This window comes from Schistocerca nitens, chromosome 9, assembly GCF_023898315.1.
Source record: "Schistocerca nitens isolate TAMUIC-IGC-003100 chromosome 9, iqSchNite1.1, whole genome shotgun sequence".
NCBI classification, from domain to species: domain Eukaryota; kingdom Metazoa; phylum Arthropoda; class Insecta; order Orthoptera; family Acrididae; genus Schistocerca; species Schistocerca nitens.
In genome coordinates, this window is record NC_064622.1 from 352853949 (window position 1) to 352866613 (window position 12665).

A 12665-nucleotide genomic window follows, 5' to 3' on the forward strand; every position below is an offset into this window, starting at 1 on the left:
GGAGGATATCATCTTCCAAAACTTTCAGGTACCATTCGGTAGTCATCGTGTCATCAAGGAATATCGCAGAGCTCCGGCTTCCATGAACCACATCTTGTAACAATCAGGGTCACTTTGGATAACAGGGAGGATATCATCTTCCAAAACTTTCAGGTACTGTTCGGTAGTCATCGTGTCATCAAGGAATATCGCAGAGCTCCGGCTTCCATGAACCACATCTTGTAGAAATCAGGGTCACTTTGGATAACAGGGAGGATATCATCTTCCAAAACTTTCAGGTACCGTTCGGTAGTCATCGTGTCATCAAGGAATATCGCACCAATTATTGTGTTACTGAACATTGCACACTGCACAGTCACCCGTTGAGGGTGTAGAGACTTCTCGATCGCGATGGGGTAGAGCTCCGGCTTCCATGAACCACATCTTGTAGAAATCAGGGTCACTTTGGATAACAGGGAGGATATCATCTTCCAAAACTTTCAGGTACCGTTCAGTAGTCATCGTGTCATCAAGAAATATCGCAGAGCTCTGGCTTCCATGAACCACATCTTGTAGAAATCAGGGTCACTTTGGATAACAGGGAGGATATCATCTTCCAAAATTTTCAGGTACCGTTCGGTAGTCATCGTGTCGTCAAGGAATATCGCAGAGCTCCGGCTTCCATGAACCACATCTTGTAGAAATCAGGGTCACCTTGGATAACAGGGAGGATATCATCTTCCAAAACTTTCAGGTACCGTTCGGTAGTCATCGTGTCATCAAGGAATATCGCACCAATTATTGTGTTACTGAACATTGCACACTGCACAGTCACCCGTTGAGGGTGTAGAGACTTCTCGATCGCGATGGGGTAGAGCTCCGGCTTCCATGAACCACATCTTGTAGAAATCAGGGTCACTTTGGATAACAGGGAGGATATCATGTTCCAAAACTTTCAGGTACCGTTCGGTAGTCATCGTGTCATCAAGGAATATCGCAGAGCTCCGGCTTCCATGAACCACATCTTGTAGAAATCAGGGTCACTTTGGATAACAGGGAGGATATCATCTTCCAAAACATTCAGGTACCGTTCGGTAGTCATCGTGTCCTCAAGGAATATCGCACCAATTATTGTGTTACTGAACATTGCACACTGCACAGTCACCCGTTGAGGGTGTAGAGACTTCTCGATCGCGATGGGGTAGAGCTCCGGCTTCCATGAACCACATCTTGTAGAAATCAGGGTCACTTTGGATAACAGGGAGAATATCATCATCCAAATTTTTCAGGTACCGTTCGGTAGTCATCGTGTCATCAAGGAATATCACAGAGCTCCGGCTTCCAAGAACCACATCTTGTAGAAATCAGGGTCACTTTGGATAACAGGGAGGATATCATCTTCCAAAACTTTCAGGTACCGTTCGGTAGTCATCATGTCATCAAGGAATATCGCACCAATTATTGTGTTACTGAACACTGCACACTGCACAGTCACCTGTTGAGGGTGTAGAGACTTCTCGATTGCGATGGGGTAGAGCTCCGGCTTCCATGAACCACATCTTGTAGAAATCAGGGTCACTTTGGATAACAGGGAGGATATCATCTTCCAAAACTTTCAGGTACCGTTCGGTAGTCATCGTGTCATCAAGGAATATAGCAGAGCTCCGGCTTCCATGAACCACATCTTGTAGAAATCAGGGTCACTTTGGATAACAGGGAGATATCATCTTCCAAAACTTTCAGGTACCGTTCGGTAGTCATCGTGTCATCAAGGAATATAGCAGAGCTCCGGCTTCCATGAACCACATCTTGTAGAAATCAGGGTCACTTTGGATAACAGGGAGGATATCATCTTCCAAAACTTTCAGGTACCGTTCGGTAGTCATCGTGTCATCAAGGAATATCGCTCCAATTATTGTGTTACTGAACATTGCACACTGCACAGTCACCCGTTGAGGGTGTAGAGACTTCTCGATCGCGATGGGGTAGAGCTCCGGCTTCCATGAACCACATCTTGTAGAAATCAGGGTCACTTTGGATAACAGGGAGGATATCATGTTCCAAAACTTTCAGGTACCGTTCGGTAGTCATCGTGTCATCAAGGAATATCGCAGAGCTCTGGCTTCCATGAACCACATCTTGTAGAAATCAGGGTCACTTTGGATAACAGGGAGGATATCATCTTCCAAAACTTTCAGGTACCATTCGGTAGTCATCGTGTCATCAAGGAATATCGCAGAGCTCCGGCTTCCATGAACCACATCTTGTAGAAATCAGGGTCACTTTGGATAACAGGGAGGATATCATCTTCCAAAACTTTCAGGTACCGTTCGGTAGTCATCGTGTCATCAAGGAATATCGCAGAGCTCCGGCTTCCATGAACCACATCTTGTAGCAATCAGGGTCACTTTGGATAACAGGGAGGATATCATCTTCCAAAACTTTCAGGTACTGTTCGGTAGTCATCGTGTCATCAAGGAATATCGCAGAGCTCCGGCTTCCATGAACCACATCTTGTAGAAATCAGGGTCACTTTGGATAACAGGGAGGATATCATCTTCCAAAACTTTCAGGTACCGTTCGGTAGTCATCGTGTCATCAAGGAATATCGCACCAATTATTGTGTTACTGAACATTGCACACTGCACAGTCACCCGTTGAGGGTGTAGAGACTTCTCGATCGCGATGGGGTAGAGCTCCGGCTTCCATGAACCACATCTTGTAGAAATCAGGGTCACTTTGGATAACAGGGAGGATATCATCTTCCAAAACTTTCAGGTACCGTTCGGTAGTCATCATGTCATCAAGAAATATCGCAGAGCTCTGGCTTCCATGAACCACATCTTGTAGAAATCAGGGTCACTTTGGATAACAGGGAGGATATCATCTTCCAAAACTTTCAGGTACCGCTCGGTAGTCATCGTGTCATCAAGGAATATCGCAGAGCTCCGGCCTCCATGAACCACATCTTGTAGAAATCAGGGTCACTTTGGATAACAGGGAGGATATCATCTTCCAAAACTTTCAGGTACCGTTCGGTAGTCATCGTGTCATCAAGGAATATCGCACCAATTATTGTGTTACTGAACATTGCACACTGCACAGTCACCCGTTGAGGGTGTAGAGACTTCTCGATCGCGATGGGGTAGAGCTCCGGCTTCCATGAACCACATCTTGTAGAAATCAGGGTCACTTTGGATAACAGGGAGGATATCATGTTCCAAAACTTTCAGGTACCGTTCGGTAGTCATCGTGTCATCAAGGAATATCGCAGAGCTCCGGCTTCCATGAACCACATCTTGTACAAATCAGGGTCACTTTGGATAACAGGGAGGATATCATCTTCCAAAACATTCAGGTACCGTTCGGTAGTCATCGTGTCCTCAAGGAATATCGCACCAATTATTGTGTTACTGAACATTGCACACTGCACAGTCACCCGTTGAGGGTGTAGAGACTTCTCGATCGCGATGGGGTAGTGCTCCGCCTTCCATGAACCACATCTTGTAGAAATCAGGGTCACTTTGGATAACAGGGAGAATATCATCATCCAAATTTTTCAGGTACTGTTCGGTAGTCATCGTGTCATCAAGGAATATCACAGAGCTCCGGCTTCCAAGAACCACATCTTGTAGAAATCAGGGTCACTTTGGATAACAGGGAGGATATCATCTTCCAAAACTTTCAGGTACCGTTCGGTAGTCATCATGTCATCAAGGAATATCGCACCAATTATTGTGTTACTGAACACTGCACACTGCACAGTCACCTGTTGAGGGTGTAGAGACTTCTCGATCGCGATGGGGTAGAGCTCCGGCTTCCGTGAACCACATCTTGTAGAAATCAGGGTCACTTTGGATAACAGGGAGGATATCATCTTCCAAAACTTTCAGGTACCGTTCGGTAGTCATCGTGTCATCAAGGAATATAGCAGAGCTCCGGCTTCCATGAACCACATCTTGTAGAAATCAGGGTCACTTTGGATAACAGGGAGATATCATCTTCCAAAACTTTCAGGTACCGTTCGGTAGTCATCGTGTCATCAAGGAATATAGCAGAGCTCCGGCTTCCATGAACCACATCTTGTAGAAATCAGGGTCACTTTGGATAACAGGGAGGATATCATCTTCCAAAACTTTCAGGTACCGTTCGGTAGTCATCGTGTCATCAAGGAATATCGCTCCAATTATTGTGTTACTGAACATTGCACACTGCACAGTCACCCGTTGAGGGTGTAGAGACTTCTCGATCGCGATGGGGTAGAGCTCCGGCTTCCATGAACCACATCTTGTAGAAATCAGGGTCACTTTGGATAACAGGGAGGATATCATCTTCCAAAACTTTCAGGTACCGTTCGGTAGTCATCGTGTCATCAAGGAATATCGCAGAGCTCTGGCTTCCATGAACCACATCTTGTAGAAATCAGGGTCACTTTGGATAACAGGGAGGATATCATCTTCCAAAACTTTCAGGTACCATTCGGTAGTCATCGTGTCATCAAGGAATATCGCAGAGCTCCGGCTTCCATGAACCACATCTTGTAGAAATCAGGGTCACTTTGGATAACAGGGAGGATATCATCTTCCAAAACTTTCAGGTACCGTTCGGTAGTCATCATGTCATCAAGGAATATCGCACCAATTATTGTGTTACTGAACATTGCACACTGCACAGTCACCCGTTGAGGGTGTAGAGACTTCTCGATCGCGATGGGGTAGAGCTCCGGCTTCCATGAACCACATCTTGTAGAAATCAGGGTCACTTTGGATAACAGGGAGGATATCATCTTCCAAAACTTTCAGGTACCGTTCGGTAGTCATCGTGTCGTCAAGGAATATCGCACCAATTATTGTGTTACTGAACATTGCACACTGCACAGTCACCCATTGAGGGTGTAGAGACTTCTCGATCGCGAAATGCAGATGCGCCAGTTTTGATTATTGACGAACCCATCCATATGAAAGTGGGTTTCGCGTGTACATGCGCATACTAATTTCCATCATGCCCCACAGCCAACAATGCAGTTTCAACATCCTAACGCAAACCGTTCAGAAGTTATTACGATTTTATTTCTTATAGCTCAACAAGTGTCACCCTGCATTTTACCCACCAGTGATGTTGTTGACAGACCCGTCATCCTGCATTTCGCTAATCTCATCTGGCGTTTAAACTTTCTTCTATATACAGAAACAGCATCATCTGCAAGCAGCCTCACAAAGTTTCGGACTTTATCCACTAAATCAGTTATACACTCCTGGAAATGGAAAAAGGAACACATTGTCACCGGTGTGTCAGACCCACCATACTTGCTCCGGACACTGCGAGAGGGCTGTACAAGCAATGATCACACGCACGGCACAGCGGACACACCAGGAACCGCGGTGTTGGCCGTCGAAAGGCGTTAGCTGCTCAGCATTTGTGCACCGCCGCCGTCAGTGTCAGCCAGTTTGCCGTGGCATACGGAGCTCCATCGCCGTCTTTAACACTGGTAGCATGCCGCGACAGCGTGGACGTGAACCGTATGTGCAGTTGACGGACTTTGAGCGAGGGCGTATAGTGGGCATGCGGGAGGCCGGGTGGACGTACCGCCGAATTGCTCAACATGTGGGGCGTGAGGTCTCCACAGTACATCGATGTTGTCGCCAGTGGTCGGCGGAAGGTGCACGTGCCCGTCGACCTGGGACCGGACTGCAGCGACGCACGGATGCACGCCAAGACCGTAGGATCCTACGCGGTCCCGTAGGGGACCGCACCGCCACTTCCCAGCAAATTAGGGACACTGTTGCTCCTGGGGTATCGGCGAGGACCATTCGCAACCGTCTCCATGAAGCTGGGCTACGGTCCCGCACACCGTTAGGCCGTCTTCCGCTCACGCCCCAACATCGTGCAGCCCGCCTCCAGTGGTGTCGCGACAGGCGTGAATGGAGGGACGAATGGAGACGTGTCGTCTTCAGCGATGAAAGTCGCTTCTGCCTTGGTGCCAATGATGGTCGTATGCGTGTTTGGCGCCGTGCAGATGAGCGCCACAATCAGGACTGCATACGACCGAGGCACACAGGGCCAACACCTGGCATCATGGTGTGGGGAGCGATCTCCTACACTGGCCGTACACCACTGGTGATCGTCGAGGGGACACTGAATAGTGCACGGTACATCCAAACCGTCATCGAACCCATCGTTCTACCATTCCTAGACCGGCAAGGGAACTTGCTGTTCCAACAGGACAATGCACGTCCGCATGTATCCCGTGCCACCCAACGTGCTCTAGAAGGTGTAAGTCAACTACCCTGGCCAGCAAGATCTCCGGATCTGTCCCCCATTGAGCATGTTTGGGACTGGATGAAGCGTCGTCTCACGCGGTCTGCACGTCCAGCACGAACGCTGGTCCAACTGAGGCGCCAGGTGGAAATGGCATGGCAAGCCGTTCCACAGGACTACATCGAGCATCTCTACGATCGTCTCCATGGGAGAATAGCAGCCTGCATTGCTGCGAAAGGTGGATATACACTGTACTAGTGCCGACATTGTGCATGCTCTGTTGCCTGTGTCTATGTGCCTGTGGTTCTGTCAGTGTGATCATGTGATGTATCTGACCCCAGGAATGTGTCAATAAAGTTTCCCCTTCCTGGGACAATGAATTCACGGTGTTCTTATTTCAATTTCCAGGAGTGTATATTTTGTAAACAGTAACGGCCACATAACACTTCCCTGTGCTATCCTCGGAGCACCATTATCTCCAGATTTTCTGCTAGGAAGTCCTGAATCTAGCCCCACATCTGATCTGATACTCTTTAAGTTAGTATTAGGTTCAGTAAATGATGATGTTTGGTTTGTGGGGCGCTCAACTGCGCGGTTATTAGCGCCTGTACAAATGCCCAACCTTTGCTCAGCCCAATCTCGCCACTTTCATGAATGAAGATGAAATGATGAGGGCAACACAAACACCCAGTCACCTAGAGGCAGGTGAAAATCCCTGACCCCACCGGGAATTGATTCCGGGACCCCGTGCACGGGAAAGGAGAACGCGACCGCGAAACCACGAGCTGCGGACGTTCAGTAAAAGAAAGAGAAGTTCCATATCGAATGATTTCTAGAAGTCAATGGAATATTGATGCTGCATCAATCTACACACAGATGTCAATGGTACTCTAGATTTCATGGAGGAACAGAGCAACCTCAGTTTACGGAATCCAAGGTGATCTTGAGATTTTAATTCATAAAAGAGACACAATACGTGAGCGTAAAACACTTTCCAAAATTTCATAGCTGGACCTCATCTATGCAGGTATACAATTACGTCCACCTGTCCGGTGAATGTTCTTCAAAATTTGGGAAAGTTATTCCTTCTTATATACCTGGGACAATGACTAAGTAATGGAAATGGAACATCGCAGCCGTATTTTCGAAGTATTTATTATTCAAACGCTTACTTTCAACGCAACATTTGTGTCATCATTAGGTCCTGCTATTAACCAAATAAGTACTTCATCATTGTCTCATGTATGTTAGGATCCGTACAATAACTACTGTATGTGCCGTGGACCGATATTCATCAGGAGTGTATATTCCGAACGGGGGAATGAGCAGTGACTATCTGTTCGGAATATGCACACCTGAGGAATAGCGGTCCTCGGCACATAGTTACTTTATGGGTCCTAACATATATGAGCCAATGATGGAGTACTTATTTGGTTAATAGTAGAACCTAAAGATGTCGCAAATGTGGCGTTGAAAGTAAACGTCTGAATAATAAATACTATAACAACACGCCTTTAGTGTTCCATTTCTATTACACCTTGAAAATGGCCTGTACTATGTGTAGTCACTTGCTACCTTCAGTTGATCCAGCGAGCTGCCATAAACTGCTTCTAGAAAAGTTGCAAGTCTCGTCACTTAGTCGTGTACAATCAGTTGTTTGACATTTATTTGTATTGCATTAATTATATAGCAAATCTGGTCTGGTCATTTGATGGCGCTGGTCATACACTTCGTCTCAGTTGCATAAACATCAAACTAACTCAACACATTTAGGCGCTGCATATAAATTGAGTACTGCCCCTACAGATTTAGCCTCTCTTTATACGTGCTTACTGTCATTTGTCTTCTCTGCCATTAGTACGCTCTTCTTTGTACCTTCACTCATTCGATTTTTATTATTGGGGTGGGTTTAGACGACTACTGAGTGCTGCGTCAGACATATAGTTACTTCAGTGCGCACCACGAGTGATCACACGTTTGCTAATTTTACAACATTAGAGCACTTTGCATTTGAGCGCTACCAACCACACGTTGTAAAATAAAAAATTTTGTTTTGTAATTTAAACGGCGCAGTGTATGAAACAGTATTTTTGTGCCGTTCTTATCATGCCAGCAATTGCATAGTGTTTTTCAGAAGTAGCTTATCAGTATATCTTCCATGGGGTTATGTCTGATAGCCTATCCTAGGCTTTAGCCAAACGTATCGACCGTCAAATGTCATCACGCACCTTTATTTATCCCCGGTCTTTAAGCAGAAGGTACAGTCGCAACAACTAAATAATGACCTGTGTAGGGAAACAGAGTTCACCCTTTAATAACAGAACACTGTTCATCTCTGGAGATATTAAGTGAAACTCAACAATGAAAAGAGTCAGAAAAAAATTTGTCTAAAAACCCAAAATAACGTGTTTAATGAACTCAGCAAAGGTATGGAAGCAAATATTCCACAGTACACAGAGCGAAACAGACTAGACCACATGCTGGAAGTGCCCAAAAATGCGTTTCTTCAATTGTATACTGTGAAACTTCCTGACAAATTAAAACTGTGTGCCGGGCCGAGACTCGAACTCGGGACCTTTGCCTTTCGCGGGCAAGTTCTGTACCATCTGAGCTACCCAAGCACGACTCACGCCCCGTCCGCACAGCTTTACTTCCGCCATTACCCCTTCTCCTACCTTACAAACTGTAGCACAACACGTCCTTCCTCCCCCCCCCCCACCCCCAACCCCCACCCCACCCACAAAAAAGGGCTACTTAGCGCACGTCAGCGTAGCTGATTGATAGTACATTCATTGAAAGTCTTTAACAAGTGGAAACGTACCAGCGAATTTATCATTAAACAGTTTTATATCACTAATTTGTTTCTTCCATCATTCATCTTTAGCCACTGAAATACCGTTCTTCTTAGTATATGCGTGACGAGCGCCGCTTCACTGCTGGAATCAGTTTGCCCTGATCTATGAGAAGTAGAAAATTACGTGACAATATTCGCCTCGAACACAACAGCATAGATTCCGTAATCTCACTGTTATGCCTCATTAAGACATGCCTCGATGTCCCTAGGCGACTGTCTGAACAGTCTGTAGAGAAAATCCAGCTATATATTGGATACAGCGAAAATATAAGATGGCAGACTTCGAGTATAAGTACTCGTGTTAAGTTAAAAATAGCACGCAATACAAGTCACTTATGTGAATATATCTGAATGTTGAGCGCATATTGAGCTACGGTAGGCCGAAGTGGCCGTGCGGTTCTAGGCGCTGCAGTCTGGAACCGCGAGACCGCTACGGTCGCAGGTTCGAATCCTGCCTCGGGCATGGATGTGTGTGATGTCCTTAGGTTGGTTAGGTTTAACTAGCTAGGGGACTAATGACCTCAGAAGTTGAGTCCCATAGTGCTCAGAGCCATTTGAAACATTTTTGAGCTACGGTAAAAAACTGTGTAACTCGTAGGATCGGCGTAACAGTAGCAACACTAAACAAATATTATCATAAGTTTTAGTCCACAGTGGAGCACACAAAATATATTTCCAGTGCAAGGAAGATGTCATGTTTCAAAATAAATAATTTTAATGTTATTAAATTTATTGACAAGATTATTTCCAACTCAAACAATAAAGACTGAATAATCACACATCTTATAAATATAAGAGAACCATATCAAACACGCAAATTTAACGAATTATGGCAGATGAGTTCATAAATGCGAGTTGCCTAACTGAAATAAATTATTCTTATAACGAGATACAAGAACTGTCTTTTTCGCTCCAGATGTATGTTATGATTAGATAACCTCCTAGAGTACTGTGTGCTGATTAATGATTATTATAAGTGGCCCATCTGCGAATCTTCCGATTACAATGTAAGTGACAAACGAAAGTTTTATCTGGAAACGGGTGTACGTCTACATCAGCATTAGCGAGGCCACTTCAGCACAAGGAGACACTTCAAACTGACCCTCTTGGTGCTATGGACATCTCATCACACTCACAGCTAGTGACGTTTGAGGAAAGATGTTTCGCCATCTTACCGAGTAAGAAGAAATGCGTCTCGTTTTCTGACTGACACTAAGTTTTCTCCTAAGAAGACGATTCAGTTCTCTACTACGGGTGAAGATAGTTAGGCAATTTCGAAGACTTCACTGGATCTCAGTTACCTTGGTTGTCGATTACAATATATTCCTCGTTTCGAGTTTTTTAAGTATTCAGATGTTTTCCAAAGATTGCCGATATTCGATCAACTGGTTTTCCAGTTGTCGTTAAAGTTCTTGGACATATCAGACGATACTCACGCGTTGCTCTTGGACCGAATGATAGTTCAAAGCGTCTCTCTTCTTCTCCACTTGATAAGTCGACGTCGAAAGAAGTGTGGTTATGGAGCCCCTAATACAAGCAGTAATCAGCGAAAAAAATCACCTGATGATCATTGAAAACAACGGATGGAGAAGATGTGCGCTAGGATAATTTAGGAGAGAATCTAACTTCAAAGATCAGCAAGCCGTATCAAGTGATTTATCAGGGCGAAATTCTCTACACATATCTGCAAAGGGAAAAGATTGGAAAAGCCGAATTTATAGCTTTGTATCTAGTGAGCTGCCTTCGAAAAGGTGCACGAGCAACCCACACTTCTTTCGAACCAATTGAGACTGGGCGCTATCGTTTGGTGTTGTGTGTCGGTTCATTTTCGCTTGGCATTCTGGTTAGTTGTCCCGACTGAGTTCCTGGTTGGTTGTCACCAGTTTGGCATGTAGTGTTTCCTTAGAAGTCAGCATGTGGAGTACTTACATGGTGCAGTAGGGCAGAGCGGATGCTGCTGCGCTCATACATCCTTCCAGTTATTCGTCGAGGTCATGGATAGACGATTTTCCCACGCCCGGGTTCCCGGGTTCGATTCCCGGCGGGGTCAGGGATTTTCTCTGCCTCGTGATGGCTGGGTGTTGTGTGCTGTCCTTAGGTTAGTTAGGTTTAAGTAGTTCTAAGTTCTAGGGGACTGATGACCATAGATGTTAAGTCCCATAGTGCTCAGAGCCATTTGAACCATTTGAATTTGATAGACGATTTCGTAATAGCTAATAAAAGTTGGCAATATCTGTGAAGAAAGGCAGTCATCAGAAAGTCGTTCGCTGGAATAACATTTCTTTTGACAGTGCGAAGAAGCATCTTCACAAATCAAAAGATGTGAAACGTGGTTCTTTCCTAACTGTTCAAACACTGTTCAACACAGTAGTCTACACTAGCACGCCTCCTATCAGATCTAAATTATCAACTTGTCCGCACACTATTAATGTAGTGCCACTTGTTCATTATAGATATTAATGCTGCATTTCACTGAATCCCATAAGAGTTTGAGCCCGATGTGGTGTGCGTCTGTACTGAAGGGATCGTTGGCTGTCTCGCCTTCATCAAAAGTATCCGGACACCGCCAAAAAATACGTTTTTCATATTAGGTGCATTGTGCTGCCCTTTACTGACAGATAATCCATATCAGCGGCATCAGTAGTCATTAGACATCGTGAGAGAGCAGAATGGGACCCTCCGCGTAACTTATGGGTTTCGAATGTGGTCAGGTGATTGGGTGTCACTTGTGTCATACGTCTGTACGCAATATTTCCACACTCCTAAGTATCCCTAGGTCCACTGTTTCCGATGTGATGGTGAAGTGGAAACGTGAGGGAACACGTGCAGCACAAAAGCGTACAGTCCGACCTCGTCTGTTGACTGACAGAGACTGCCGACAGTTGAAGAGGGTCGTAATGTGTAATAGGCAGACATCTATCCAGACCATTACACAGGAATTCCAAACTGCATCAGGGTCCACTGCAACTACTATGACAGTTAGACGGGAGGTGAGAAAACTTGGATTCCATGGTCGAGCGGCTGCACCGTTAACTGCCAAACGACGCCTATCTTGGTGTAAGGAGCGTAAACATTGGACGATTGAATAGTGGAAAAACTTTGTGTGGGGTAGCGAATCACGGTGTACAATGTGGCGATCCAATGGCAGGGTGTGGTGAACGTCATCTGCCAGCGTGTGTAGTACCAAAAGTAAAATTGAGAGGCGGTGGTGTTGTGGTCGTGTTTTTCGTGGAGAGGGCTTGCACCCCTTGTTGTTTTGCGTGGCACTATGACAGCACAGGTCTACATTGAAGTTTTAAGCACCTTCTTGCTTCCCACTGTTGAAGAACAATTCGGGGATGGTGATTGCATCTTTCAACACGATCAAGCACCTGTTCATAATGCACGGCCTGTGGCAGAGTGGTTACACGACAAAAACATCCCTGTAATAGACTGATCTGAATCCTACAGAACACCTTTGGGATGTTTTGGAACGCCGACTTCTCAGCAGGCCTCACCGACCGACATCGAGACCTCTCCTCAGTGCAGCACTCTGCGAAGAATGGGCTGCCATTCTCCAAGAAACCTTCCAGCA